This window comes from Vulpes lagopus, chromosome 13, assembly GCF_018345385.1.
Source record: "Vulpes lagopus strain Blue_001 chromosome 13, ASM1834538v1, whole genome shotgun sequence".
Lineage (NCBI taxonomy): Eukaryota > Metazoa > Chordata > Mammalia > Carnivora > Canidae > Vulpes > Vulpes lagopus.
This window is the reverse complement of record NC_054836.1, coordinates 5,826,589-5,851,386: the sequence shown is the minus strand read 5'-3', so window position 1 is coordinate 5,851,386 and position 24,798 is coordinate 5,826,589. Positions and strand designations below refer to the sequence as shown.

The following is a 24,798-nucleotide window of genomic DNA, read 5'->3' as shown; positions in this document are numbered from 1 at the left end:
GCTGGAAGAATTGAGGTACAGACTCTGCCCTGGAGCCTAGGGAGGGAACGGAGCCTTGCCAAAACCTTGATTTTTGTCTTCTAGCTTCCAGAACTGTGAGAAACTAAAATTCGTTTGTTTTAAGCCACCCAGTCTGTGGTAATTTGTTATGGCAGTCACAGGAACTAATAGAGGGGGTTTGGGGAGCCTGGGTGGTTCAGTCAGTTAAGCATCTGCCTTCAGCTCAGATCATGATCCCAGGATCCTGGGATTGAGCCCTGCATCCAGCTCTCTGCTCAGCCAGAAGCCTGCTTCTCCCCCTCTCTCTGCCTTTCCTGCTGCTTCCCTTGCTTGTGCTTCAGTGCTCCATCTCTGTCAAATAAATAAAATCTTTTTAAAAAGAAAAAAATAGAGGGGGCTAAATGGAGAATGACTAGCACAAAAATCTATTCATCTCAAATATTGTGTTGACCACCATAATATCCTGATCACCTTGGCTGGAAATTATTTTGCCTCCCTTCCTCTATTCCCTTTGGTACTTCTTTTTAGACCACTCATATGATTTAAATTAAATGTTCCCAAGTCATTGTTACTTTTGCATGCAAATAGATTTTCATCCTAACCAGATTATAACATTCTTTAGAACAAAAACCTTGTCGTGTACATCTTTGTATCCCATGAAAATCCTAGCACAGTACTTTAGAACAGGGTGGACATTCTGTAATTGGTAAATGAGAAAGAAAGCCTCCATTTGTCCATCTGTAAATGGAAAATAAAAATTTCCACTGACTTGCTTTTCAGAGATAATAATGGCAATGTTTCCCAGAAACAATTTCTGCACCTGTTAACAGAATGATATATCTGAAATACCTATTCCTGCTGGAGTGATTCCTCAGAAAAAAATTGCATCTAGTTTTAGCATGCCCTCCCTTCTTCTATGTGGAGCTGAAACTTATGCAGTTTCACCCTAAGGAGGAAAAGACCGAGGATAATTAAGAAAATAGAAGAGCTTGGTATTGGTATTTTCTCAGAAACTTTGGTTCATCCAGTAGATATTTATCAAAGGACTATTATGTTAAAAGTATAGTTCACCCCCCCCCAAAAAAAAGTATGGTTCATAAATGCTGGGAAAACACACACACACACACAAAGAATAAGGCATGATCCCAAGTGAGTAATTGTCACACAATTTGATGAATGTTTTTTATAAGAAAAAAAATGCTATGGAACCAGAAAGAAGGGAATGATTAACTCCACTGATGGGAGTTTCACCAAAAAAAGTCACATTCAAGCTGGTCTTTTAGGACTTCATCAGGCAGAGGCAATGTCAAGAGCATTCAGGGACCAAGAGAAAAATAACTTTGCCTGAGCTATTGCCAAGCAAACCACACCCTCAGCTCAGCCCTATTGTATTCACAAAGACCTATTTTTATTCATTATCCCCATAGCTACTTTTTAAGAAAGGAGGAGAATGCTGAGTACCTCCTTATTTTGCATCTAGGTACTTTGTGTGTCAAAGAAAGGAGATTATCCAAAGGGAAAGCAGAGGTAGATTTCTGACAAGTCCAGTAATGACTAGTCAAATAGCCATCCCGTGAACTCAATGAACTCTCTTACCTTTCCTCAGCTTCTGCTTCATCTCTGACAACCGAGGCAGGCTATCCTGTGAGTGTGTGGTACCAGCACATGACTAGCTCAGAAGAAAGCAGGCAAGGAGTGAGAGCACACCCTGGTCTCACTGCCCAACACAAGGACACACTTCTTTGAATGGGAAATATAGCTAAAGCCTTTTCCTTCCCCTAGGGTGGTGACCTTCACATCACTTATTGAGGAACAGCTGAGTCTGGGGCACCGCCCAACTTCCCTCCCAGGCCAGCCCTGCTAGGCCTCTGAGACCAGAGCTGGCTGCTTCAACTCAGGGAAAGCAGCCAAGAGACAGGGAAAGACCGGTCTAAACCCACCAAGGGACAGAGGATTTCCCGTCTTCACCCTGTAGCTCCCACTGGAAAGTAGGGAAGCTGGGAAACCAGATTCCAGCCTCAAAGTATATATATCACTTGTCTTTGTTTTCTCAAGAAGCCTCTACCTTTCAGACTTTGCCAGGACACTGGTGGCATTTTCATGAAGCAGTAATAACAAGGACAGAGCATTCTAGCCTCTTGGAGCCTACTGACAGGTCACTTTTTCCACTGCCTTTTGTTTTCATGCATCATTCCCTCACTTGCTTCTCAGATTCCTCAGGGCTTTGAAAAAGCCACAAATGCTCCTTACAGTGACACCACCCAGTTAGCCTGGCACACCTTGCTGAAATGCACGCTGCCCCAAGCAATGGCATGTATGCAAGCCCTAACAACTGACACTCAGCCATACGCCTAGTAAGAGGTAAGACAACTTCTAAAAAGTAACCCCCACCCCCATCATAAACTTAAGACGGCAAAAGTAGGACCTCAGATTAACTACTACCCTGTGGACTGGGTAGTAGTTAATCACATACCCCGGTTTGATTCAAAATGCATCTGTAAAGTATGTTGGGGAGCAGTACTTCTCTACCCTTTCCTCAAAGATCTAAATGTAGCAACACAGGTATTGCCAACAAAGCGCTAAAGTGCTCTCACTGCGCCAATTCACATATTAGTATATTAGGCTGTGCATCCAGACCTATGTACATGAAGCAGAGGGTCTCAATGGTATTTGTTTCAGAGTTGCCTGTGGCCTGTTTCAAAGTACACTGCAGAGCCACCCTGCCAGAATCTGAAAATAAGGCCCAGATACGTGTATTTTTAAAAAGCTTGACAATGTTGGTTAGAATATGGGAAAGAGGGACGGCTGGGTGGCTCAGTGGTGGAGTGCCTGCCTTTGGCTCAGGGTGTGATCCTGGAGTCCTGGGATCAGGTTCCACATCAGGCTTCCTGCAAGGAGCCTGCTTTTCCCTCTGCCTGTGTCTCTGCCTCTCTGTGTCTGTGTCTCTCATGAACAAATAAATAAAATCTTAAAAAAGAAAGACTCTCTCTGTGTCTCTCATGAATAAATAAATAAAATCTTTTAAAAAAATAAAAATAAAATGCACCTAAATATCAAAAAAAAAAAAAAAAAGAAAGAAAGAAAGAGAAAAAAATGAATGAATGAATATAGGAAAGAGAAATTCTCACATATCCCTGATGAGAGTAAAAATTAGTTTCAGCCACTACGGAGAGTAATCTTGAGAGCAATCTAGTGAAGTTGAGTATGTATTTTATTCTCTAGTAATTTCCATTCTAGATGTATTCCCTAGAAGAGTTCTCACACAGGAACCCAAGGAGGCATATGCAAGGACATTAATTACATCATGATTTTAAATAGCAAAATACTAGACAAAACAAATATTTGCCCACAGTAGATCCTAAAATATTTGTACAGTGGGACTATACTGAAGTGGTATATAGTATAATATTACCATATTATAAAGAATGGACTGGCTCTACAAGTATCACATTGATAAATCTCAAAAACGTGATGTTGGAAAAAAAGTTTCGGAAAAATGTGTACACTAGTTATATACATGTTTAAATACCCAAAACATATATGTTATGTAGTAAAAATATAAGAACATGTGGGAAGTATCCCCACAGTCTTGCAGAGATTGATTACATCTGGAGAGAGATGGAATGGAATGATCTTCTTTTGTAACTTTTTTTTTTTTTTAAATCTTAAGCAAGGGCACCTGAGTGGCTCAGTCGGTTAAGCATCTGACTTTGGCTCAGCTCATGGTCTCAGGGTCCCGGAATAGACCCCAAGTCAGGATCCCCACTCAGCGGCAGTTTGCTTCTCCCTCTCCCTCTCCTTCTGTCCTCTGCTTGCTCATGTCCATGCACATATACACTCTCTCTCTCTCTCTCTCAAATAAATAAATAAAATCTTAAAAAAAAATCTTAAGCAAGTATGGTAAAGCTGTTACAATTTATTAAATCTGGATAGTGACTATAAATCCCACTGGTGACTCTGAGGGTCATTCACAGCACAAGGATCTTTTGAGATTTTTAGGATTCTAAATACTGAAAACAAAAGTTTGTTTATGAGAAGAGCCATCCCCAAAATACAGATGAAACTACTGAGTCCTCAAGGCGTAATGTATACACCTTGAGATGTTTTTCATTAATGGAGGAGTCGTTGCATAGATTCCCACACACTCTCTTGCTCAGGTAAGTGACCTTCTGGATTTGTGAGCATCCTTGACAGTCAGAAATGCAATAGCTTGAAACTAGGGGTTGTCCACATATGAGTATCATTATTACAATCTTACTTAGAGATTTTCAAACTTGGCTGAAAATCAGAATCAGCTGATTAAAAAAATGTAAAAGATTTTATTTACTTATGAGAGAGAGAACACGTGAGCAAGCACAGTGAGAGAACACGTGAGCAAGCAGAGGAAAGGGACAAGCAGACTTTGTGCTGAGCGACAAGCCCAATGTGGGGCTCGATGCCATGACTCTGAGATCGTGACCTGATCTGAAACCAAGAGCTGGACACTTAACCTACTGAGCTACCCACTTGATAAAAATTTTAATGCAGTTTCCATACCCCAGCTTCTGATAATATGATGTAATTGTTCTGAGGTCAGACCCTGGAATCTGTGGTTTTAGTAGAGTTGTCAGTAGATTCTTATGATCATCCAGGTTTGAGAAATGATGATAGCTAATCATAGTTACCTTCTATTACTGTTTTTAAAGAAGCCAGGTAGGGAGACTGATGGGATTTTTAAAAAGCAAGAAAATTAAAGGAGGAAGGGGAGAAAAAAGGAAGGAAGGGAGGGACTGAATAAGCCTTTAAATCTTTCTTACTCTATTTTTTCCAGATCTCTCCAACCTTGAATTATTTCTCCATCCCTTGAAATTTGCTAGAGCTCCAATTATCTGTAATGTTCATTTGGCAATTCTGTACTTTCCTTTACATTGCTGTAATAGGCTATTATTTACTCAATAGGATTATGCCTTACTTCTTGAATTAGGCTATAAATTCTTCAGGACAAAGACCATATCTTGTTTATCTTTGTATTTTCTATAGTCACAATGCCTTGAGCAGGATAAGCAATAAAGCATCATGATTAAGAATATAAGATAAAATGAGTTTTGAAATGTGGCAAGATACAAGATCAATATACAAAAATCAATTGTGGGGACACCTGGGTGGCTTAGCAGTTTGGTGCCTGCCTGTGGCCTGGGGCACAATCCTGGAGACCCTGATCGAGTCCCATATCAGGTTCCCTGCATGGAGCCTACTTCTCCCTCTGCCTGTGTCTCTGCCTCTCTCTCTCTCTCTGTGTCCCTCATGAATAAATAAATAAATAAATAAATAAATAAATAAATAAATAAATAAATAAATCTATCTTTAAAAACAATGACAACAAACAAAACTCAATTGTGTTTCAATGCACTAGCAATAAACCACCCAACAATGAAATGAAATAAAATCCCTATCCAAATCCCAACTTTTTCTTTTTTTTTTTTTTGGCTGAACTTGACAAGCTGACCCTACAATTCATATGGAAATACAACCCAGGGGGATCCCTAGGTGGCTCAGTGGTTTAGCGCCTGCCTTTGGCCCAGGGCACGATCCTGGAGTCCTGGGATCGAGTCCTGTGTCGGGCTCCCGGCATGGAGCCTGCTTCTCTTTCTGCCTGTGTCTCTGCCTCTCTCTGTCTCTCTGTTTATCATGAATAAATAAATTAAAAAATCTTAAAAAAAAAAAAAAGGAAATACAACCCAGAATAGTCAAAACACTCTTGAAGAGGAAGAGGAAGAGCAAAGTTGAAAGATGCTCATTTCCTCATTTCAAAACCTACAACAAAACTATAATAATCAAAACAAAAGGTATAAGGATACACATAGAGATTGATGAAATAGAATTGAATGTCCAGAAATAAACCTTCATGTTTATGGCCAAATGATTTTTTGATAAGGGTGCCAATACAGGGATGCATGAGTGACTCAGCAGTTGAGTGTCTGCCTTCGGCTCATGGTGTGATCCCAGGATTCCAGGATCAAGTCCCACATCAGGCTCCCTGCAAGAAGTCTGCTTCTCTCTCTGTCTATGTCTCTGCCTCTCTCTGGGTCTCTTATGAATAAATAAATAAAAATCCTTTTTTTAAAAAAAGGGTGCCAATACAATTTAATATGGAAAGGAAAAGTTTTTCAAAAAATGGTGCTGGGACAACTGGATATCCACATGCAAAAGAATGAAGTCGGATTATAGCTCACACCATACACAGAAATTAACTCAAAATGGATCACAGACCTAAATTTAAGAGTTAAAACTATAAAACTCATAGAGGAAAACATAGAAGTAAATCTTTATGACCTTAGATTTGGCAGTGGTTTCTGAGCTATGTCACCAAAAGCAGAAGTAACAAAAGAAAACAATAGATAAATTAGACTTTAAAATTTTAAAGTTGGGATCCCTGGGTGGCGCAATGGTTTGGCGCCTGCCTTTGGCCCAGGGTGCGATCCTGGAGACCCGGGATCGAGTCCCACATAGGGCTCCCGGTGCCTGGAGCCTGCTTCTCTCTCTGCCTGTGTCTCTGCCTCTCTCTCTCTCTGTCTCTCTCTCTCTCTCTCTCTGTGACTATCATAAATAAATAAAAATTAAAAAAAACATAAAATTTTAAAGTTTAGTGCCTTACAGAGCACATCAGAATGTATAAAAACCAAAAAAAAAAAAAAAAAAAAGAATGTATAAAAACCTACTACAACCCAGTAATAAAATGTCAAATGCCCAGTTAAAACATGGGCAAGGGATCTGAATAAATGTTCCTCCAAAAAATATCTACAAATTGCCAATATGTACAAGAAGTGATATTCAACATCATTAATCATTTTAGGGGAATACAAATCAAAACCACAATGAGATATCTCTTCACATCAACAAGAATGGCTTTCATAAAAATAGACAATAACAATTGTCAGGATATAGAGAAATTGGAACCCTTACATATTGCTAGTAGACATGTAAAATGATGCAGCCACTTCAGAAAACAGTTTGGCAATTTAACAAAATGCAAAACATGGAGTCACCAGATTACTCAGCCACCAGATTACTCAGCAGTTTCACTCCTAGGCATACACTCAAGAGAAATGAAGATATAGCTCCACACAACAAGTTATACATGAATGTTCATAGCAGCTTTATTTGTAAGTGGTTAAAAAGTATAGAGAAACTATGTCCATAAACCAGTAATGGATAAGCAAAATGTGGCATGTACATTCAATGGACTGTTTGCAGCCATAAAAAGAATAAGACACTAATACATGCTATGACATGAATGAACCTTGAAAACATCCTAAATGAAAAAAGCTGTTCACAAAAGAACACATATTGTAAATAAGGTCTTTAAAGAGGTAAGTAAATTAAAATGAGGTCTTTGGAGTGGGCCCTAATCCAGTATGACTGGTGGCCTTATAAAAAGAGGAAATTTAGGGATCCCTGGGTGGCTCAGCAGTTTAGTGCCTGCCTTTGGCCCAGGGTGTGATCCTGGAGTCCCAGGATCGAGTCCTGCATCAGGCCCTCTGCAGGGAACCTGCTTCTCCCTCTGCCTGTGTCTCTGCTTCTCTCTCTCTGTCTCTCATGAATAAATAAATAAAATCTTTAAAAAAAAAAAAAAAAGGAAATTTGGGGCACCTGGGTTGGCTCAGTGGTTGAGCATCTACCTTTGGCTCAGGTCATGATCCCAGGATCCTGGGATCGAGTCCCACATTGGGCTCCTCACAGGGAGCCTGCTTCTCCCTCTGCCTATGTCTCTTCCTTTCTCTATCTCCTATGAATAAATAAATAATATCTTTAAAAAAAAAAAAGGAAATTTGAATGCATGGAGACACGCCAGAGCCGTGCATGCACAGAGAAAAGACCATGTGAGGACATAACAAGAAGGCAGCCATGTGCAAGCCAAGGAGAGAGGCCTCAGGGGACCTGATGACTCCTCCATCTTGGACTTCTAGCCTTAAACACTGTGAGAAAATAAATCTCTATCGTTCAAGGCACTTTGTGGTATTCTGTTATGGCAGCCATGGCAAACTAGTGGTCCTTTGAGTATGTAACAATGATGTGGTGTATAAGAAAGACCTGTACTTTGAATTACCACATTTTGCAGGATGGCATCTTCTGATCACTCATTTTATCAATTATTAGAAATTTGAAAACTTTCCCATTTGCAATGACGTGAGTGGAGCATTATGCTAAGTGAAGTAAGTCCATTAGATAAAGACAAATACCATTTGATTTCACTCATATGTGGAATTTAAGAAACAAGCAAACCGGAAAAAAAAAGAGAGGCAAACCAAGAAACAGACTCTTACGTATAGAGAACAAACTGATGGTTACCAGAGGGGAGGCAGGAGGGGAGTGGGTTAAATAGGTGATGGGGATTAAGAAATGCACTTGTGATGAGCACCAGGTGTCATATGGAAACTAATATTACAATGTATGTTAACTAGGTGGGATTTAAATAACCTAAAAATATGAGATCTTTCCAGAAGATCAAGTACTGTGCAGTAGTTATTTTGCACAGGCCCTGTAGAGCCCTGGCCTTTGAGGATGCACTGTTCACCAACCCCCCAAAAGGTAAATACTTAGAGAAGAAGCTCTCTCCAGACCCTTGGGATTTTCATAAATTGGTAGAGATTGATCCAGATGTGCTTAAAACCAGGGAAAATGTCATTTAAAATGATGTTTAATTACTGAGAACTTTTAATAACATGGGGAAATGATTATAACATTCAGTAAAAAATTCAGCATGCAAATTTAACATGTAGAGATAAAATCATATCTGTATAATGATATGCATAGAAGAATGACTGAATAGAAATACAGTCAGAGTTAACAGTTAACATTATTTTTTTATTGTGAAGAGATTATGAGTTACTTTTGTTTTTTTCTTTAAATCTCTGTATTTCTGAATTTTCCATTGTGAGCAAGTATTAGTTTTTTTTTTTTTTAAGTATTAGTTTTATAATAACAAACTATGCTTATATTTTTTTAAATATTTTATTTATTTATTTATTCATGAGCGACACAGAGAGAGAGGCAGAGACACAGACAGAGGGAGAAGCAGGCTCCATGCAGGGAGCCCAATATGGGACTCGAACCCCAGAATGTGGGATCACGCCCTGAGCCAAAGGCAGATGCTCAAACACTGAGCCACTCAGGTGTCCCGAACTATGCTTATATTTTAAAGATTAAAAACTAGAACAGAGGGTATATAACTCAATGCTGAGATTGAGAGACATCTCTAGGAGACATAGTTCCTTGACTCATAGGTCAGATCTGAGTGCTGTTGTAACCCTGATGCCCTCCTGTCCTCTTGGGATTTGGTCATAGGTTGTTGCCCCATGTCTAGAAATTCTGATTACCATCCTGCAGTGCTCTTCTGTCTAGAACAGATCTCTGAATACTGATTCTCCCTTCAGATGTCTAAGCCCTGACTCTAAACTTAGGCTTCTCTTTCTGGAGTCGGGTGCGCCCCCCCCTTCTCTACCAATGATTCAACCCAACTTCTCCTTCCCTTTCTCACACCTTTCTCTCAACCTTTTGTATTCTGAGGCTGCCCACAGTGACATGCTGACAGTTATGTCCTTGATGAGCAGAGTGGCTGAAAAGTAACAGGCACAAAATAGAGGAAGGGGACCAGAGGAAGGAAATATTGGGGGGAGGAAGGTGGGAGATGCTTCAGAGGTTTCCTCCTCTGTGAGGTTTGGCACTCCTGGCCTCTGTTTATTCCTTGTCCTGTCCCTCCTCCTTAGAGGAGGAACTTAATCTAGTGAAGTACACAGGGCATGCTCAGTTCAGCTGCTCTTTTCTTCCTCTTAGGTATCTGCCTACCCACAGTGAGGATGTCTGTCACCTTGCTCTGCTCCTGTGGGAGCAGGGTCCCTTCCCCTTCTTACCGTCATCTCCACCCTCAGCATGAAAAGGCCTGTCCTGATCAAATGTTACTTGTGACTGGGTGAATAAGTCTACCTAATTCTGAAACTCACTTAGTATTTAGTATCCCATTATTTCTCACAAGAAACAGCATTTATCAGCAATCAAGGGGATATTTTGGTCTCCATCTGCTCACTCTTTCGTCTTATTTCTCATCCTGACCAGAACCTGGGATGGGGATTGGGGAAAAGAATACTATTAAGGGGTACTTCTCAGAAACCTGAAAAGGAAATAACACTTGTTAAGAGCCAACTGTGTGCTCAGCATAAAGAGAAGAGTTTTACCTATGTCAGTTCATTTAATACCACAACCACCCCCAGTATTTACATTATTTTCCCTTTTCACATAAAAGGAAACTGAGGCTCAGAAAGATTAAGAAACTTGCCCAAGATCTCACAGCTAATGAGTGGCAGTTGTCTTTCTAACTTCAAAGCCCAAGCACTTTCCACTGCATAAGACATTGTCTTTGGGTGCTATCAAGAGACTCCTCTGGGAGTAAGGCAGCAATCTCATCTTCATTAATACTTCATCCTAGGGATCCCTGGGTGGCGCAGCGGTTTGGTGCCTGCCTTTGGCCCAGGGCGCGATCCTGGAGACCCGGGATCAAATCCCACGTCGGGCTCCCAGTGCATGGAGCCTGCTTCTCCCTCTGCCTGTGTCTCTGCCTCTCTCTCTCGCTCTCTCTCTCTGTGTGACTATCATAAATAAATAAAAATTAAAAAAAAATACTTCATCCTAACCAACCAAGCTAGTAATTAAGCAACATGCAGGGGAGACAAAGATGATGGAACCAAAGGCCAGGGAACGAGATGGTCGCAAAACTCTAGATGGAAAAACATTAAGAAATTTATTTTTCCCCAAATTTCTTGGAGACTTTTGGACTTGTGCCCTAACTTGTGCTCTGGCTTCCCTAGTTGTAAAATAATTCAATAATACCTGGTCCTCCTAAGTGAGACCACTTGTCATGCTTCTCTGAGACTGGCCTCAGCACGGTTGTCCCTGTGCCTATACGTTCTGTGAAAAAAAAAAAAAAGTATGTCCCATTGCCTTGGATAGAGTAAAAATAATTATAATGAATAATGAATCTCTTAATAATACGTGAAAACAGAGGTAGTGAAGTGATGAACAGAAAATGACATTTAAATGCTAGCCATAGGGGCTGACCCTTTAAACAGACAAGCTAAAGATGTTTGGATCTGACACTGAAGGATAGTCAGCTGGCAGGCTGAACCATAGTTGCTAAGAGGACCAACAACTCCCCAGATGCCAAGGAGCCAAGCAGCATTTCCAAGAGCTAAAACTCTACCACTGGTTTCTTCTCATCTTCCCAACAAAAGCTCAGAAAGTACAAGGGCACCCCACAGGCCACTAAGCGCATTCTCAGTCATCCTCCAGGGAAATTTGATGCTGAAAAATGGACCTTTTCCAAAATAGTGGTTCAAGCCAGATGAGGAATTACAGAGAAGACAGCCTTCCATGGAAAATACCCTGTCTCCAAATCCCCAATGTCTTCATTAGGGAACTGAAAACACAGGCACACCAGCTGGTCTCAACTGCTTTGAAGCACTGTGGTACAGTGGAAAGAGCCATGCTGGAGAGCTGGCTGGCAACAAGAGACTAGCCTTCTAGTCCCCAACTCTGCCAAGTTTTAGCTAGGTGACCTTGGCAAAGGTGCTTAACTTCTCTGGGCCTCACTTTCCTCATTGGCTAAATGAGGTTTGACTAGACTATGATGTCTTCTGGTTCTGAAATCGTATCTTTCATCTTTGGATTAGCACCTTACATTTAAAGAAAATTAAAGCAGGTTCTTGGGTGTTCCGTTTCTCAAAGATCCTGTTATTCTAGTGATCATGCCTTTCACCTTTTCAGTATTCTTCATTGGCTTTCCTTCTTCCACAAGAATAAACCTAAATTCTTCAGCTTGGCATTCAAAGCCCTTTGTGATCAGCCCATGTTTATCCAGCCACCCTCCCTTCCCACCAATCATGTATTTTATACTGTGGCAGTACTGGACTATTTCTGTTCCCCCATAATATTCTTACTGCAGTGTCAAATATTTATTGAGCATGTACTCTGTTAGACACTCACCTTGGTAAGCCTTTGCACATACTGTTCATTTTGCTTGGACTGCCTTGTAAAAATCAAGGTAGAGTTGCTGCTGTAACAAACAGGCTAAATAATATTAGTAAATTAACACAATAGAAGATTATTCCTTAGTCATGTAACAGTTCAGTGTGGCAAGCAGCCTTCCACCCAGGGTCCTTCTACTTTGTATCTTTGCCATCCCCTAAGCTTTATTATTTCTTTTTCATCCCTTAAGCTTTAGAGTCCTTTCTTTACTTTCAGAGCTCACAGCTGGGAAAGAGAAGGAAGAAACAGCACACTTATTTCTTGCCCTAATCCAGAAATGATGCAGATCACTTCTGCTCACATCCCATTAATGAGAACTGGCCACCTGGCCCCACTTAGATGTGTAGGGGATTGGCAATCAGTTGGGCCACTTGCCAGAAAAATTTCATACTGTGAAAAACACAAGTCTTTGATGGGTCAATCAGCCATCTCATCCCCTTCCTTATCTACTCAGCAAAGGCTTATTCACCCTTCAAACCTCAGTCCTAGTGCTATACCTCCCTTGTAACATCTTCCTTGACTTTTGGAGGCAGTTGTGTCCTCCTTTTCCAATGTCTCGTGACACTTTTCATATTTCTCTATTATGACAGTTATCATAGTAACTGTGTGGTTTCGTGCTAGTTTACTCAACTGGATTGTGACCCTTAAGGGCAAGAATCTTCTCTTTCCATTTTTGTATTTGGAAATTTTAGCACAGAGCCTGGTAAATAATAGTTTTACAATAATATTTATGAATATTATCAGTGAATGGATGAGTGAATGAATGAATGATTACTCTAAAAGAGAGCAGTTTTGTTTTTTAATAATTTTAAGTAGGCTCAAAAAAAAATAATTTTAAGTAGGCTCATGCGCAATGTGGGGCTTGAATTCACAATCCTGAGATTAAGAATCCCATGCTCAACAGCTATTTTTTTGCTCACAGGTCCTTTAATAAAACCACCTTTCTGCATTGAAAAAAAAATCACACACTCTACCTACTGAGCCAGCCAGTCACCCTAAGGATCTGGTTTTTATTGAGGAACAAAGACCTCAGTTAAAAAAAACAAAACAAAATAACTATTGGTGATTCTGATTTAGCCAAACACTAAAAATAAAATGAACTTCCCATACAAATATTTTTTCCCATACAAATATTACAATTAAAGTAATATTTTGCATTATTTATTTAGAATCTGTTTCTCGAAGAGCTTACAATAAATAAGCAAGCAAACAGACAGACAAACATTTTAAGGGTCACCTAGCTGGCACAGTCAATGGAACATGCAATTCCTGATCTCAGGGTGGTGAATTCAAGCCCCACGTTGGGTACAGAGCTTACTTAAAATATATACATAGATACATAACACACTCTGTTTCTCATATAAGTTTCATGAAGGTAAGGATCTTATATGTTTGTTCTTTGCTCTGACTCTAGGAACATAAGTAGGTACTCAATAAATATTTCAGAATGAATGAATGGATAAAGAAATGAATAAATACATGAATGACGACTGAACTCTTAACCCCATGAGCCATATAATAAATGCATAGCTTGGATTGTAAGAGGAAAGTGTGGATGGGCAGTGAAGACCTACCACCACAATTAGAAAAACAGAGCAGGGTGTTCACTAGCTTGTCTAGTCCATGTCATGATCCTCTTTGCATAAGAAGATGAATAAACATCATGAGAGGATAGCTAAAATCTCAATGGGAATAGTAGCCTGTGAGTCAATGAGGACAAATAGATGTCTCCAAGTATGAAATAGCCTTTATAAATTGACTAATGAGAGAACTAGGAAGCAAATGTGCAGACAGTTACAGAGTTCTGACAGCTGAAAAATACATTGATTAAGAAAGAGCAAAAACATGTTTTTCATAATTTTTGAAGATGTGTGAGATAGTTATTTAAATGTTTATGACACATTTATTTTCTTCTCATAGGAGCCATGTGACAAAGTTTGGTTTAGATATGACATATGGCTTCTGGTGCATTACTTGCCAGATTTTGTCATGGGAACCATCTGACAAGAAGAGCAAAGTACAAGTGCATGGGCAACTTCTAAATCAGAGCCTCTGCACAGGCTTGGTTCAGGTATCTTGAAACTTTGGAAAGTCCTAAATACAAACAAGTAAGTTCACAGTGTGGACTGATTTGTGGTGGTAATGAGGTTGATGCTGATGTTGACAGATGGACTTTTTCCAGAAACTGACCAAGATGTTAATGGTAGGTTAAGCATTAAGCAACCTGAAAATAGGACAGTACATCTATTTTGCATCCCTTTGATGATATACAAGAACAGAATAATCAGTGTGCATCAAGGAGCTATCTGTCTACCCTTGTGGCAGCAACTGCTATGTCCTGGGCACACAGGTAGACTTCTTAGCCTCTCTTTAAGTTGGGCAGAGCACTGTGACTAGTTTTTGGCCAACAGAAAGTGGATGGAAATAATGGATGTCATTTCTAGGTCTGGGCCTCAAAAAGCCTCTGTGATGATGGCAGGCTCTTCCCCCACCCACTGGCTGAATGGAAAGAATTCTGAGAACCTAAGGAAGATAGAGCCACAAGCTAGGAGAAGCATGTATCTCTGAATTACTGCATAAGAAGGACACTGACAACCAAATTCCACACACTTCTACCCCTACCAATTCATACTGGACTGTGATAAGAACAATACATTTTAATTGGGTTAAACCATTGAGATTTTGAAGTCATTTGTAATAGTCTATCTTGATTAATACAACCCTATTTCCCAACTTTTATCCTGATTGCAAGTAGTAAGAGAGACTAGGGTAAATTTCTGCAGTGTCAGAGGATTGAGATAAAAGAAGGTATCAGAGACCATGCTCAACATCAGAGAATACTGCATTTTAAGGGGATTCTGGAGTTAATTTTAAAGCCTTAGAAATCCCCACAGAGCTAAAGCCATGCATGTTAGTCGCTGCTTATCTAACCAGTCCCTTCTGGACATTTTCATACTCTTGGGAGAACAGTGAATAACCTTCTCCAAACCACTTTCATATAAACCCCAAAAAGCCTATTCAACTTAAATTAATGTTAGGATCTAGTCAGATAATACCACATTTCGACCTGTCTTGCTTCTGCTTTTGTGTTTTGCTGAACATAGTGATTAAGAAGAAGAAGAGTAAGTTGGTAAGTAACGTGGTGTTTGGAGGTACATTTTAAAAATGATTACACAAGGTTTGGTTGAGCACTGGACCAATGGACAATTATCGGGGAGCCAAACACTGTGGCACAAATGAGGTCTCTGGGTGCTTGCCTGAAGATATTATTGGGAAACTTTTGTTTACTTACCAGACTTGAAAGCTAAATCCTTTTTCAAGTAGCCTCTGGGTGTTAAGGACAGCAAATAAAGATGTGCTGATTGAAAACATTTAGAAAACAACTTATTATAGCCTTTAAAATAACAAGGTATTAATTCAGCTTAAAACAGAATATTCCACATTCATTTGGCCTGCTTAACAGAAACACCAAGCTTAAAAGCTGGATTCTACAGGTCATCTCTGTAAAGATGCTCCACCAAATGAAATTTAGCAGAGGCCTGGGACGAGGGCTCTAGAAAATGCTAGATTGCTCTGGCTGGTAGTTAAGAACCTGATCTTATTAATGGAAAGGGGGAAACTGGGACACTTGGGTGGCTCAGCAGTTTAGTGTCTGCCTTTGGCTCAGGGCGTGTTCCCACTCCGGGTATCAAGTCTCACATCAGGCTCCCTGTGGGGAGCCTACTTCTCCGTCTGTCTGTGTCTCTGCTTCTCCCTGTGTCTCTCAGGGATAAATAAATAAAATCTTTAAAAAAAATCTTAAAATCACTGTTCTTCCAGTGATTAATGGAAAGGGGGAAACAGATCTCCCTATCTTGGGGGTGCCCAGAGAAAGCGATGAACTGGGAAATAGCCAAGGCCCTTTGGCAGAAAGAGGTAAGAGATTTAAGAGACAGTCTCATTGTTTAGAAGAGTATCTTTGGGGCTGAGGTGGAAGAAGAAGGCTTGGGACAGTACTTTTCAGGAAGTAAATTCTATTACCCCGTTTTTAAAGGGTACAAACTAAACTTCGATGATCTTCAGACTTTCCTCATCTCTTCCACAAGCTTCATCTTTTGTTCCCTTTCCAAAGGCACTCTATTCCTTTTTCCTCCTATCCAAAATCCCAAGTTTCCATAAACAATCAGATATCCCGGAGCAGATCTGGTATTTTTCTTTTTTCTTTTTCTTTTTTTTTTTTTTTTTTTTTTTTAAGATTTTACTTATTTATACATGAGAGACACAGAGAGAGATTGAGGCAGAGACACAGGCAGAGGGACAAGCAGGCTCCATGCAGGGAGCCTAATGTGGGACTCGATCCCGGGACTCCAGGATTGCGCCCTGGGCCAAAGGCAGGCGCCAAACCTCTGAGCCACCCAGGGATCCCCCCACCTTTTTTTTTAAATATCATATTAAGTATTTACTAAGTACTAGGTATTGTACTAATGAGTGCTTTACCTCCATTATCTAAAATCCTCAGGTAGTCTGAAAATATAAAATATAAACCATTACTCCCATTATATGGATAAGTAAACTAAGGTTCAGAGATGTTAAGTACATAGCCCAAGTCTTATTGCTAGAAATTAAATTCTGGCCTCACCTCTACACCCACATTCTTTCCAGTATGCTTTGTCTACTCTAGACAATACATGCAACCAACCAGAACTCCTTAGTATGAAGATATATTCTTCACAGTGGGTGAATGTGGCATAATTTCCCCATCTTCCAACTCTGCCTCCCAAAAAGGAAAGAAGCTTTCCATTACCTTTTTTAAGGATTTATTAATTCATGAGAGACACAGAGAGAGAGAGAGGCAGAGACATAGGCAGAGGGAGAAGCAGGCTCCATGCAGGGAGCCTGATGTGGGACTCAATCCCCGGTCCTGGGATCATGCCCTGAGCTGAAGGCAGACGCTCAATCGTTGAGCCATCCAGGCATCCTGAAGCTTTCCCATTATTGAGTCAACCTGTTCAAGCTTTACTGTGAGTAAATATACAATGTATTTCGGACTTTTTTGAAGTACTGGACATGGTTCAAGTAATCTTATTCTATCCGTATTGAACTGTGAGATCCTACAGAACCCAGGCTGGAAACAGGAACTGGACAGAGGGAGTTCAGAACACAGATCCAGGTGCAGACCTCCTTCCCTGGGATTCTCTTTCTCTAGGATTCTCACACTTCTTGGGTTCTATCAAGTGTTCAGTGATGTACCACAGGCCAATGTGAGGTAGGAAATCCTTCAGATCCCACAAAATTTGGTGGGAGTAGGGGGAGTCACTGAGGCATACCAATGTAGGATGAGTGGTCAAAGAAACTAAGGAAGAAGAATGAGCAAGGATGGAGAAGGACAAGGAGAGGTCAGGCAGAAGAAGAAGAAGGAAGGAAAAGAAGAAAAGAGGGGGGCATATATACAGGGGGAGGAAAAAAGAGAAAAGGAAAAAGATGGATGATCCTTTACTCTATTTGGTCTTGTGAACTGCTGGTGTGTTCTTTATTACCAAGTATAATAACCCCTGATGGAGGCTATCAGCATGTGTTGCCAGGTCACTGGGAGAGCTACTGGTGAAGAACTGTTCCCGCAAAGGGGCCTTCACTACTTTCCTTACCCAACTGGTAACTTTGAAGCCAGAATCTCAAAAAATTACAGAATAAATGGAGAAAAAGGATATTGTTGATTTCAGTTGTAAAAGGAAAATTGTTCGTCCAGTACCCTAGGTTAAGTTCTGTCCTGTGATGCAGAAAATTCACAACAGTTTAATCTTTGTGCTGGCTGAAAAACAAAATAACAACAAACACAAAAAAACAAATGATCAATCATCATCAAATAACCCCCTCTGGGTATCTGGAAATGCACAGCAACCCTGAGCAGAGTTTAACTGACTTGAATATTTAATTGCCATAAAATAAAAGTGTTGATTTTAAGATTAAAAATAACTCATTTCCAGGGATCCCTGGGTGGCGCAGCGGTTTGGCGCCTGCCTTTGGCCCAGGGCGCGATCCTGGAGACCCAGGATCGAATCCCACGTCGGGCTCCCGGTGCATGGAGCCTGCTTCTCCCTCTGCCTCTCTCTCTCTCTCTCTCTCTCTCTCTCTCTGTGTGTGTGTGTGTGTGACTATCATAAATAAATAAAAATTAAAAAAAAAATAACTCATTTCCTTAGAAACCCAAATTCTTAGTTTTAATAATGAAATCCTTTAGTGTAGTTGCTTATACTTTCAGTGGATCAGCTATTTAATTTATAATAGTTAAAGAAACAAGAGGTAAACATCAAGCAAAGAGAACAATGCATATTTTTTCCTTACTCTGAAAGGTACTCAAGAAACAGGGAACCCTGGGTGGCGCAGGGGTTTGGCGCCAGCCTTTGGCCCAGGGCGCGATCCTGGAGACCCAGGATCAAATCCCACGTCGGGCTCCCGGTGCATGGAGCCTGCTTCTCCCTCTGCCTGTGTCTCTGCCTCTCTCTCTCTCTCTGTGACTATCATAAATAAATAAAATTAAAAAAAAAAAAAGAAACATCTAAGGATCTGTCTATTCTCCATCCAAAGAAAATGTTCTTTCCTAATTTTTTGTTCTAGAATCTAAAGTGGTTTTTGGGGAGTGGGGAGGAGTTATTTTAAAGTGCCATAAAAGATTCTTCTGGGGACAAAAAAAAAAGATTCTTCTGTATCTGGAATCCCTTTAATAAGTGTTAGCAAAAAAGGTCAATTTGCCAATGGTTAAATTCTGGCTAATGAACAATTTCAGAGTAACTTCTTCTGGGCCCAGAGAAAAAGTAGTCTCTGTTAGAATTCATATTCCAGAAATCTCTACTCTGATTGACCACTTTCAGAGATAAACTTGAACTTCTGTGTCTACTCCATAAAGAGGATAAAGTCTCAGTCTTAATCCTCTTATCCTTTATACAGGATAAAGGCTGCCTCCTAGGTGCCAGACAACAACTCAGAGCCCCTTTATCTGAACCTTCAAAGTAAGGATAATCATTTTAAAACAGTGTAATTGGTCAAGTCCCCATTTTTTTTAAGTCCCCATTTTTAAAAACCCATTTTTAGTAAGATGTCATCACTTTAACCTAGTGATCAGTATCAGGCTTAACAATAAATAGTGGGACAACCAGATGTTATGTACAACCTAATAGTGATGTAGGAGGAAGCACACAGCATTACCTATGAGGCATTCTTACCAAAATGTTTAATCTGATTCTTATTGGGCCTTTAGATTCAATTTTGAGCTTACAAAAAAAATACAGAGAACAGAAGAACAAGTTTAACAACACCATGAGAAAACAATCAGACAAATCAAGAAGGTGGGACATTCTGTAGAATTAGTCCAGAATCATCAAGAAGTCAATGTCTTAAAAATAAAATGTATGTGGGTGTGGTGCAAGGAGACAGCTCTAGAATTCAGACCCATAAGAAACATAATAACCAAATGAAATATGTGGCTCCTGTTTGAATTAATCATTTTTAGAAGACTTTTGGGGGAGGAAGAAATGAGTTTTTTTTTAAGTTATTCTTAAAGGGTATAGAGTTTATTTATAATAAGGAAAAAGTTCTAGAAATGTGGTGGTTGCACAACACTGTGAATGTACTTAATGCCACTGAATTATGCACTTAAAAATGGTAAATTTTACATTATGTATATTTTCCCACACAATTTTTTAAAAAGACGTTTTGGGGACAAATAGGGAATATTTGGATATGGATATTAACTGCTATTGAAAAATTATCTGAATCTTATTAAGTGTGCTAATAGAATTGCATTTACCTAAGAAAGATGTGTTTATTATTTAAAGGTGAATGTTGAAGTATTTAGTATAAATATATTTAGTATATTTTTAGTGAAATATATATATTTCTATAGCTTGCTTTAAATTACTTCAGACCAAAAAAGCCAAAAGGAAAATGAAGAATATATGACACAATTTTAGCAACTGTTTAATCTAGGTGATAGATAATGGATGTTCATTATACTATTTTGATTCCTTTTCTGTATACACCAGAATTTTGCAAAAGAGAAGGAAATCATGAACAAATAAATCACTTCTGTGTACAATGAAACAAACCCTGATTGCAGTTCTTTTTTTCTTTTTCCTTTTTTTTCAAGCGATTTATTTTTGAGTAATCTCTACACCCAATAGGGGGCTCAAACCCACAACCCTGAGATCAAGAGTCGCATGCTCCACCGACTGAGCCAGCCAGGTGCCCCAACAAAAACTCTGATTACAGGTCTGAATTAGAAATGTGAGTTACCCAGACGTGATGCTCTCTAGAAAACCAAACTTTCCGGAGGTAAGAAGATGGGTGGCACAGCATGACAGTTGGTGGTCATAATCGTTTAACAGAGATGTCACATCTAAGAAAACAGCCCAAAAGAAAGTTCGAAAGAATGAAGAGAAAGTTTCAACCCAAAACCAGAGTGCAGGAAGTCTGCATAGAGAATCATTGCTCTCAGCCATAACGGCTCCCCAGCAACCCCCTATATCCTCCTTCTTTCGGGGGGGTTTGGGTTACTTAATCATACTGAACAGCAGCCTGGTGCCGTTTCTGGGAGCTACCCAGAAAGGAAAAGGACTGTTCTCATCAAAGGCACCCATTTACAAATCAGTGCACCAGAAGACATGTCTCTAGCTGTGTCTCTTCTAAAGCTTTATGAAGCTCATTGCCATCCTCATTTTCTTTGTGAATAGAACTTTATTGTACCATGACTAGAAGTGCACAGAGAAGGGAAGAAGGCTTTGAAAACAAAACAAAACAAAGACAAAACAACCCACCACACCAAGTACTAATAAAATAAAGCTCTAGGAATATAGATGGATGGCTTCCCCTGCACAAAATATCTGGTAACATCTGCAAAAACACTTCATTTATACCAAAAACTGTAACCTTACTATAAAACACAGATTGCTTTACTAATTCGGCAATTTCCTTCCAGGTTAAAATTTTACTCAGAAATCTTGACATGAGCATCTTCCTCTAATGGGTCTTTGGTTTCAAGGAACGGTAAAGGCGTTCTTTCACGGAGGCCTTCTGCTCAGGTTTGCTTTGAGCCTGCCCTCTCCACTATCTGCATCTCTCTATATCTCTGTCAAAAATCTTCCCACTAAGATCATCTAGAAGAGGAACATCCATCTACCTCTTCTCATCCTCTCCTCCCTTTTCTGCAAGAGGAGACAGTAACTCTCTGATTGTAGGCATAGAGCCACATTTACAGTGAGTACAGTCACTGGACTTCTTCCTTATCTCCTCCCCTCCTCTTCTTGCTCTCTACCTTTCCCTCTGTTTTGTTCTATTTCCTTCTTTAAGGGGGCCACAATGTTAGGAGGGCATTTCCCTTTCATGCACTGAAGTTCAGCCATCTGGTTCATTTGCGATACTCCCAGATGCTTTGATTGCTCTCTTATCACACCCAGCATAGGATGATAAAATTGCAAGATTCAAGTTTAGGCTTAGGGCAAGAAAAAAGCACCTTAAATCTTCTATCTTGGCTCTGAGATCTAGGCCAGTTTACTAGAGAGCTCTTCATTAGCATTTTAGGCACAACTTGATAAATGAAATGTTATATTACAGTTGGTTCTATCCCCTGAGGGATAAGGGTGATACCTGTTCTAAACCTGGGTTTAGAGGTCCTTAGATCCCTTGGCTTAATAGTTCTCTCTCTCTCTTTATATATAAATTATACAAATTATATATATATATATCAGCTTTATTGAGCTTTACACCACGTACCATACAATTCACCTGTTTAAAGTATACAGCTCAATATATATTTTTTAAGTATATTCAGAGTTATGCAAACATAACCATGGTCAATTTTAGAATATTTTATCACCCCAAAAAAGAATCCTTGTACCCGTTAACCATCAGTCCCCATTTCCTCCTAACTTCTTCCATCAAACCTCAGCAATTAGACAATCACTACTCTATTTTTCAGTCTCTATAGATTTGCTTTTCCAGACATTTCATATAAATAGAATCAGCCTTTTGTGACTGGCTTCTTTTAAATAGCGTAATGTTTTTCAAGGTTTATCCCTGTTGTATTTCTTTCCTCCTTTTTATTGCCAAATAATATCAATTGTATGGATTTACCATATTTTACTCAACCATTCATTAGCTGGTAGACATTTGGGTTGTTCCTGATTATGTTTTTTTTTAAGTTTATTTATTTATTTATTTATTTATTTATTTATTTATTTATTCATTAATTTATTTAAGTAATCTCTACACGTAACATGGGGCTCCAACTCATGACCCCAAGATCAAGAGTTGCATGCTCTTCAGCCTGAGCCAGTCAGGTGCCCCGGGTTGTTTCTATTTTTTTTTTGTTTCTATTTTTGATTACTATGAATAATGCCGCTGTTACCATTCATGTACCGTTTTGTTCGTCCCTTTTTGTTGTATATCTAGGAGTGCAGTTGCCAGTTTATATGGTAGCTCTATGTTTAATCTTTTGAGGAACTTGCAGACAGATTTCCAAAGTGGTATAAACCCATTTTACATTCCCACTAGCAATGCATGAAGATTCCAACTTCTGCACATCTTGCCAACCTTTGTTATTATCTGTCTTTTTGATTATAGCCTTTCTAAGGGGTTTGAAGTAGTATCTCATTTTGCTTTTGATCTGCATTTTCCTCATGGCTAATGATATTGAGCATCTTCTCATAAGTTTATTGGCCTTTTGTACATCTTCCTCAAAAGAATGATTATAGCAATCCTTTCTCCAATGGGAAAGTGTTTCCCATAAAAATGAAAAAATTAGAAAATAGAGACTAAACTAAAGGAATTATGGGTACTTAATATAGATAATATTTTTTCTACCAACATTATTTTAAAATGGAACATATTATCTTATGATGATACACAGATAGTACAAAAGAATGGACTAGCTAATCTAGATAATTGTTCTCACTTTGGCAGCACATATACTAGATAATCTATATAATTATCATCTTAAGGATGGTACATATTATATATTTGGGGGAGTGAAATGGGTTAGGTATTCTTTGCAAACACTCTAATTATGGGCAAGAGAAACACATCATTGGGCACATTTGGGTCATATGACATATCTGCCATGTAGTACAATATTAAAATAAAAATGAGAATGAAATTAATATGCTAATAAAATCCAAGTAGAATTGGTTAGATGTTGAGATTCCAGGTAGACTACAAACCTGAGGAATGTACTTCTGGGATGTAGACGTATAATCGTTTTAGAAACACAAAGTGGCATCAGTAATAAATGCATTGAGTCCATAGAAAAAATTCTTCTCACCTTGTTTCTATGAATACATTTCATATGTTAATGTGGGAAATTTTTTTTAAAAAGCAATTTTTGCATATCCCCCCCAAATTCTTTGTCCATTTTTTAAAAATTTTTATTTATTTATTTTATTTATTTATGATAGTCATCACAGAGAAAGAGAGAGAGAGGCAGAGACACAGGCAGAGGGAGAAGCAGGCTCCATGCAGGGAGCCTGACGTGGGATTCGATCCCGGGTCTCCAGGATTGTGCCCTGGGCCAAAGGCAGGCACTAAACCGCTGCGCCACCCAGGGATCCCTCTTTGTCCTTTTTTAAGTTAGGTTAAAATTTTAAATTAACTTGTAAGTATTATTTATATATTCTAGAGACAAGTTTCTTATCAGATGTAAAATTTGCAAATATTTTCTCCCATTCTATAAGTTGTCTTTTCACTTTCTTAGTGATATCCTATAAAACATGCAAGTTTAAATTTTGAAGAATTTTAATAGCTTTACCTCATATTAGGTCAGTGATCCATCTTGAGTTAATTTTTGTTAACTCATTGTTTTGCATATGGATACCCAGTTGACCCAGCATCATTTGTTGAAAAGACAATTCTTGCTGTGCTGAATTGCCTTGGCACTCTTGTCAAAAATCAATTGACCCTAAATGTAAGGGTTTATTTCTGAACTCTTTATTCCTTTCCACTGATCTATATGTATATCCTTAGACAATACCACAGTATTAATTACTGTCCTCCAATTTTTTTTCAAGTTTTTTGGGCTGTTTTGGGTTGCCTTTCCATATGAATTTTAAGATCAGCTTGTCAATATCTGGGAGAAAATACAGCCAGAATTTTGATAGGAGTTGGGTTGAATCTGTAAATCAGTTGTGGTAGTATTGCCTTATTAACTATTAAGTTTTTTGACTCACAAATATGGGATGTCTTACCATTTCCTTAGGTATTCTTTAATTTTTTTCAACAGTGGGGTACCTGGGTGGCTTAGCAGTTGAGCATCTGCCTTTGGTTCAGGATGTGATCCAGGTCTGGGGATCTAGTCCTGCATCAGGTTTCCTGGGAGGAACCTGCTTCTCTCTCTGTCTATGTCTCTGCCTCTCTCTCTCTCTCTGTGTGTGTCTCTCATGAATAAATAAATAAAATCTTTAAAAAATTCTTTTCTTTCAATAATATTTTGTAGTTTTCTTTGTAAAAGTTTTACATTCCTTTTATTAAATTTATTCCTAAGTATTTTATGCTCTTTGATGCTATTGTAAATGAAATTGTTTTCTGGATTTGGGGAGGAGATTTCTCATAGTTAATGAACAGAAATAAAACTTATTTTTATTTATTTACTTAAAAATTTTTTTCAAAGATTTTATTCATTTATTTGACAGAGAGAGTACAAGCAGGCAGAGCAGCCGGCAGAGGGAGGGAAAGAAGCAGGCTCCCCATTGAGCAGAGAGCCTGACATAGGATTCAATT

General features: G+C 39.1%; 1 protein-coding gene across 6 annotated transcripts in view; it reads right to left on the bottom strand.

Moving 5' to 3' along the window:
- MKLN1 (muskelin 1) overlaps positions 1-24,798 on the bottom strand; it is a 317,327-nt gene that overhangs the window by 182,091 nt on the left and 110,438 nt on the right. The window contains exon 1 of one of the 6 annotated variants that reach the window (XM_041727790.1): positions 1,597-1,693. The exons of the other annotated variants lie outside the window; for them this stretch is intronic. The gene's annotated coding sequence lies outside the window, so the exon portion shown is untranslated. Of the gene's footprint in view, positions 1-1,596; positions 1,694-24,798 lie in introns of those variants that run through there. 6 annotated transcript variants of the gene reach the window in all.